At 42.0% G+C, this 7431-nt stretch overlaps 1 protein-coding gene across 1 annotated transcript in view; it reads right to left on the reverse strand.

Moving 5' to 3' along the window:
• Positions 1-7431, reverse strand: part of STARD7 (StAR related lipid transfer domain containing 7) — a gene marked incomplete at its 3' end in the record, with an annotated part of 234570 nt that overhangs the window by 217948 nt on the left and 9191 nt on the right. The gene's annotated exons all lie outside the window — the stretch shown is intronic.

A 7431-nucleotide genomic window follows, 5' to 3' on the forward strand; every position in this document is an offset into this window, starting at 1 on the left:
GGGGGGGGTGCTGGGGTGCGCAGCTGGAGGCTTGACTTTGCTGTGCGGCCGGCTGTGGCCCCGGGGCGGGCGGCAGCGCGGTTTCTGCGGCTCGCCCCGGCTGTGCGCGTGGGGGGAGGGGCATCTGTTCCGCGGCGGGACCGAGCGGGGCTGCGGGGCAAGGCGGGGTGTTGTTTGTACACGCGGAGTGGGAAGGAGGGGACTTGGGGCTCGGGGCTGGCGGGGGAAGGACGTCGTGAAATGGGACCACCGGGATCGGGGGATAGAGCGGGGGTGGGAAAAAACACAGATAGCTGGGGGGGCGCAGAGCGTGTTCCTCTTATTATCTCTTGAAATAAAAGGATGAATTAGCGGCTGCGAATTTTTGCTGTGTTTGTAAAAAGTAAATTTGAGTTCCCACAGCCTGCCAAAACTTTTCAGACGTGACGGAGTGAGAATTAGTATCAGGAAAATGAAGGAATATAAATTTAACAAAGGATTTTAAGGTAGACTTAGAAAGGGAGTTTTTAGAAAATTAAAAATTGTTAGCAGATAAAAGAATAATAATTTGGGAATAAAAGCCTTTTTCCATGGGGGTTAGGGAGGGTTTGGTGAGCAAACCACCCATGGATCTTCTTGGCTAGCCAGCAAAAAAACGAGAAAAAAAAGGAAAGAAAAAACCAACTTGTTTTTGACCTTATAAAAATGCGCGCATTAAAAAGCTAAGTGCCCACCAGATATTAGCAGAGAAGGTCGGATTTGCTGGCTGCTGCTAGCGACATCCAATCCCAGTCCGGTGTCTGGGGTTGCTGGACGAGTCTTGGACTTTTGGTGTGAGTTCTTATAAAACAATAACTTACACCTCCAGACGGCTTGGCGATGTGGAGGCAGATAGAAGAACTGCTCACAGGGTCTTGCTAGGGTGCGAAGAAACCGTCCGGGCGTCAAAATGTAGCTGTTTTTTTTTTTAGAGTTGGGTGTTTCCCAACCCCAGGGTCTACAGCCCTTAGTCCAGGTACTTCTGAACTCTGGATGCAGTCCCTAGCTACTCACTAGTGAAGAACAAAAGGCTTGAGATCGTGCTGCAAAGTTCCAAGGATAACTTTATTGTCCTTGAAGGGGACGCTAGCAACGATCTAATAATATCAGATAACAAAACACTTTATATAGGTTTCCAGAGGACTGAGTTTCTAACCAATAAAAACTACAACTTACAAACTAACCAATTATCTTAAAACTTCAAGTGAGAAAAGAACCAATTAACTTGTAACTTTAAGAGCCAATAGAAATCTTAAGAGATAATGGAGTTTTCGGTAGGGAAGGAGGGTTACGTTTGAAGGAATTTTTTTGTTTCATGGGATGGCATCTCAGGGGTATGCTTTAGGGAGTGTAACATCTTCTACAGGGAGGGATTCTCCCTTCTGCACGTACCAAATCAGTCAAGCCAAAATTTCATTTATATACTGTTTACTAATGCATATTAATACAGAATTTTCTAGAAAGCTCCTCCTAGTTTCTATTCCTAAAATCTACGTCACTCTGTTGTGTTGTGCATGTGTCACCAGTGGTTGGGGTCTCTCCTCCTTTCGGGGTCTTGTTTCCAATGAAGGCTCTGGGTCTTCCTCAGTGTTTGCTGTGTGACCTCCCAGGTAGCACAGAAGCACTGAGCTTAGAGTTATATAATAAATACATGTTTGTCCTGGTTTGAATGGACAGGTGTCTGCCAATAAAGGCAGAAGTTTTCCTTCGAAATAGAGACTTTAATTCCACTCCCCCCAAGTATTATAATTGTTTCAATCAAGGACTCTGACACAGAGATAAGGGGGGTGGGAATAACAGCTCTTTTACTAATATATCTACCATACAAGCAGAAAACAACAGCAGTTTTTAAAATTGCTAACAGAACAGAATAGATAACTCGGTGTCAGTTCCTTTAGATGCAAGCACACTGTTCCAGTGCTTAGTTACAGTATGGCAGCTGCCGAGAGCAGGCAGGAGCGCAGGCGGGAGGGGGCGGCAGCGGCCACGCTGGTCTTGGGTGGGAACGGGCTGGAGCGGGCGGATCCTCGCTCACTGTTTATGTCCCGGTGATCAGCTGTGTCTGCAGAGGCAGGAGGCTGTGTGAGAGTCCGTCCGAGCCTCTTGTCTGTTTCTGCCCAACAACCCTTGCCTGAGGCCTGCGCTGGCCAGGGATGGGAGGAACGCCAAGTGACTGTTCTGCAGGTGATGCCTACCAGGACTATCAGGACTGGTTTCTCATGACAACTACTCATGGGGTGCTTACTCAACAAAGCTCCCACAGATGGAAGAACAATGTCAGTATGGGCTACCCTGTGTTTGTTCATAACAACAAAGACGGTTGAGTGTGCCTTGAAGTGTCCTGTTTACACCTCTTCCTCAGCATAATGAGCTCCACATACAATAGTCTATAAAAATTTCCACCTTTTGGCCAGAAGCCACTCCCTTTGGGAAAGGACTATAAAAGTAACTTTCTTAGAGGAGACCCCTGAGATCTCCCCAGACGGCAACAGACATCTATTGGCTGACTCCACGAGGATTCATCTGCCCGTCTTGGTAGCTATAATCCCGACCCCCCTTTCTCTCTCTCTCTTTCTCTCTCTCTCTGTCCCCCTATCACATTTTGGTTGGCACTAAATAAAGTGCATTTCTGTAGAAGTAAACTGGTTTTGTCCCCTGCTGTGTCTTTTGCACTCTGAGATCCATAAAAGTACCCGTCACAACTCCCACTTGGGTTGGCGGATTGTGACATTATTTGGCGTAGTCGGCAATTGGATTCCCGATACTGGAGGAGTTGGGGTTTTCTGTGCACTTTGTACCAGGGGAAGACCTGTGCCATTTCAGCCGCACCTAGCCTGTCAGTGCTGTAAGGACTGAACAGTGTTAGAAAGCAAGGGAGGTGGTATTGGGTTCTTCCCGCAATCTACACACAGACCCAGGTGGATAATCAACTCCATTCCAGTTATCGGAGAATTTTTGAAAGGATCTCAACTGAGCAAAAGATGGGACTTGTGTTTTTTGTTGTTAGCTGCTTGGTGTAGTTGAGGAGACAATCATTGTGCAACTAAAGAGAACCTCCCAAGCGGTTTGGTCTCCTCAGCCACCCAGGGAAGAGAGGGGTTTGTCCCCAGCAAAAGTCTGGGTGTTAAGCCTTGACCTCCCTGAAGTGGTTTTTCCCCCTCGCACATAATCATAACTCGCAGAATATTGTTATTGTTGTTGTTTAGTTGTTGTATTTGACTACTTGGGATCGCAAAGAGACAAGTGGTTTTTGTAGTTAAGTTAGTACCTCCCAAGCAGTGTGTCTCTTCACCCGCTCCAGGGACGAGGAGGGATTTACAGTCTCAGCTGTGCTTTTTGTGTAACTTTAAGTGTGTCTCCCTGAGAGTGGTTTTAGTCCCTTCATGAAAATGTCTGAAAATGATAAAGTTGCATTTTACTGTTTACTAGCTAAGTATAATGCCAGACCCTCCCAAGGGAGGGGAAGACTGGCCACACAGTAATTGGTTTAATTTAGAAAATTTGATCGATAGAATACATTCTTTGCAACATGAAACGAAATTCAAACTGAGCAAGAAAAATAAAACCATACTTTGCTCAATTCTAGGCACTTGTCTTTCAGCTGAAGTTTTGCTTTGCAAAAACTATTACAGGAAAAAAAAAATCAGGTAGAAACTCTGGAAAACCAACTAGAACAGAAAACAAATCAGGTAGAAACTCTGCAAAACCAACTAGAGCAGGAAAGAAATCACAACTATTTGCTACAACTATCACATGCCTCACAACATGCAGATACACCTAATGAAACAAGAAAAGGAAACATATCACATAAAGCAGATATACCCACAGAGAGAACTAGTACACATACAAAAGTGTGGGGAAAATTGCTGCTCTAGAATGAGACCTCTCATTAAAATGGAGTATAGATACCTGAATGACGAGGATTTTGACCCCCACATAACCTCCAAAGAAATACCATACACTGCTACTGAATTGGTCAAATTAAAGAAAGAATACTCACGTCTCCCCCAAGAATCTGAGACCGAGTATGTTTTTAGAGTTTCACTCACTGGAGAAGATCAACTTAATTTAAGTAAACAAGAATCCAGTGGGTACTGGCGGCCTGGAGTTTTCTTAACAACTGGAAATGCTCGTGTTCCATGGTCTCTGACACAGCGTGCAGCCTACTGGGCTGGGGGACTTAGCCCCCTAGAAAGAGGTGATCCTCTAGCTATAACTGGCACCCCTGACCAACTCTTAGAAAACATTCAAAAAGCTGCCTGCTTGCAAATTATACATGAAATAAAATTCACCATTGGCCATAAATCACCTATGCAATTACCTGAAAATGTAAAACAATACCCTCTTCTCTCTGGTGCCAAAGAAGAGATCAAACCGGTTATACAGGACTTGCAAAACTCCCCTGTATGGCCAATCCAAAAACCCAAACCTGACACCGTAGCTGTGTACCAATACATAGATGATGTATTGATAGGGGGAGAAGAAAAAGAAGTGAGGGATGTGCAACAGAAAATAATTTCCCACCTAGAAAGCCCTAACTTGCAAATTGCCTCAGAGAAAATTCAAAAACCTTCTCAGGAAGTGATGTTTTTGAAGACAGCCACTACTGGGACTGCCCTCCCTTGACGGGATGGCCCAGAAATCCTCAGTAACAGAAGGAACTGTAAAAAATCTGGCAATAACAGCAACTGAGAACTTGGGCAACAGGGATGACAAACCTGCCTCAATAATTAAAGTAGCCTCTGCTTTCTCCCCCAAACAATCTCTGTTCACTAATTCTTTGTTCACTGATGCTTCTGCTGAGCAAATTACTGCTGGGGGACAGGGTGACTCTTGGGTTGGGTGCTGATGGTTATTTGGGGTGTTTTCCAGTTTGAAGTGCGGAGTGCCTCCTTTGTTTGCAACTACACTGACTCTTATGCTGTGTTTAAAGGAGGTACAGAGTGGCTTCCTTCTTGGCAGCAAAATGATTGGGAAGTTAACAGAATTTCTGTCTGCATAGTTCCATCATTTTAACCTCCTGCCTCTTTGTGGCAGATTCTGTTGTGTTTACCTTTCACAGAATAATGCCATGGAATGTGAAGATTAATTGCTGAATCCCTCATGGAAACTGTATACAGTTATGGCACAGAGACTTACAGCTGTGTTTTATTTTGTGAAGATTCAAACTCAAAATTGAACTGTTGTACAATTTTCCCAAAAATTATGTGTGGGAAAAACAATACAAAATATAAAGGGGAACTCAATGTTAATGTTGTAACACCTACTACCCAACCACCGGTTATACTAAGCCTGAAAATTTTTGAAATTGGGCCTTACATAATTAAGAAAACTGGACAACAACAAATATTGTTTAATCCGGTGTGGTCCCTCAAACAAGTTAAATTATTGATGCAAAACAATGTTTCAAAAATTCAGCAAAAATGTTCACCTTTTTTACAAACTTCGTTTCAGGGGTGGACCACCTGGCTGTGGCAGCAGACTCCTTCCAAAAAACGCATGGCAAGAGACATAACCGGTGTTGTGGGAACAGGATTGGGAATTTTAAATAGCATTGATTCAAAGGTATTAATGAACAAATTGGTTGCCACCACCAGAGACCTGACCAAATTGAAACAACCTCTGCAGTCCTCTTTAACAGTCCTGGGGATGCAACAGTGGTTATCAAGCATTTTGCCAAATTGGGAAAAGGCAAATGTAAATTATCACAAATTGATAATTGATGCTCTTGGTACTGCTTAAAATAACATCTCCTTAGCCCTCAGCTGTATCCAGGTACAGTTTTGGATGCAAACAGTTGCTGCCTCAATTATAAGGGAAGGGGAAGAAGTCATCTTCCCTACTGAAATCCGAACAATAATTTGGGACAATGCTAATGATTTTGAAAGGAAGTTTCAGTCCTGGTGGAATCTGGTAAACTTTACCTACAACTGCATCACAAACACAGCCACAGCCTTTGTGTTGACAATACGCAACGCTTCAGTGCATTTGATATACCCCATCATTGCATTAGGATTGAATCACGATGGAACTATTCTCCATCCTTTCGAGCATAGAGAATGGGCCTGTGAAATTCCTCAGAAATAGCAAACTGTTAATTTGGAATCTTGCCTTATTCAGGAGCAACAGGGTTTCATTTGTGAAAGCAATGCCATTGTGGCCCAAGACATCTGTTTAGACACAGAGCAAAATATTTGTCATTTTGAAATACACCTTGTTGAGACTCCTGCAACAGTGCTGGTGTACATAGGAAATGGATGTGTGTGTGTAAGAACTGCTTGCAACTTAGTGTTTGTAGAAAATGTAACAGTGGATCTAAAAAAATAATTTAAATTTTTGTGTTTGTAATTTTACCACGATCATGGGCTGTGACTTTTCCTATACCATTCCAGTTATGTCTTATCACCTTTTGCAATCCAATTTTACACTGATTCATCAGTTAGTTCCTGCTCCCCTTCGAGATGAACCTTACTTTGATTAAACAATTGTTGCTTCACCAGGACTTAATTGGGATCTTGGGAAAAATCAATAAAAATGGGCAGAAGACCCTTGTGACAGTTCATCACGATGTGAAAGAAATACATCGGGTTTTAGAAAGGGTAAAAGGGGATGCTGAACTCAGGTGGTGGGATACTCTTTTTGGGTGGTCACTTACTGCTACTGGCATCCTAAACAAATTGTGTCATCCCATCGTTGTGCTTTTGATTTTGGTTTTAATCAGTTTTGTTTTGTCAGTCATTCTATGCAATTGGAGAATGGTAAAACAGCTGACACAATTGGCATCAACAATGGAAGCACATAATTTGATCACTACTCCATCTGCTAGAGATACCCCTAAAGTTATTGACAGCAGACAAATTACATGAGCAGTAAAGATCAGGCCTTTAACAGCAAACTGATTAGAAGTGTTGTTGCTTGTTATGATTTGTATAATCAGTTTTAGTAATGTTAAGCTTTTTAATTGAAAATGGTTTTGGAAAATAATGTTTTAATCATAAACATATTATAATGGCTACTGATTTATTTTAATTCTAATTGTTTGAATTGTAATTGTTTGGATGTTATTTCATTGATTTTGCTTAATTTTAATTCTTTGAATTTTAATTGTTTGAATGTTATTTCATTGATTTTGTTTTTTATTGTTTGGAAGTTATTTTAGCAATTTTGATTATGATTTATGTAGAAAAATTGTTCTAATCAATTTTGTTGTGATTCTTTTACTTATTATTCCTTCCTTTCCTTTTCCTTTTTCCTTTTTCCTTTTCCTTTTCCTTTCCTTTTCCTTTCCTTTTCCTTTTCCTTTTCCTTTCCTTTTCCTTTTCCTTTTCCTTTTCTTTTCCTTTCCTTTTCCTTTTCCTTTTCCTTTTCCTTTTCCTTTTCCTTTCCTTTTCCTTTCCTTTTCCTTTTCCTTTT

This window comes from Erithacus rubecula, assembly GCF_903797595.1.
Source record: "Erithacus rubecula genome assembly, chromosome: 29".
Classification (NCBI taxonomy): Eukaryota; Metazoa; Chordata; class Aves; order Passeriformes; family Muscicapidae; genus Erithacus; species Erithacus rubecula.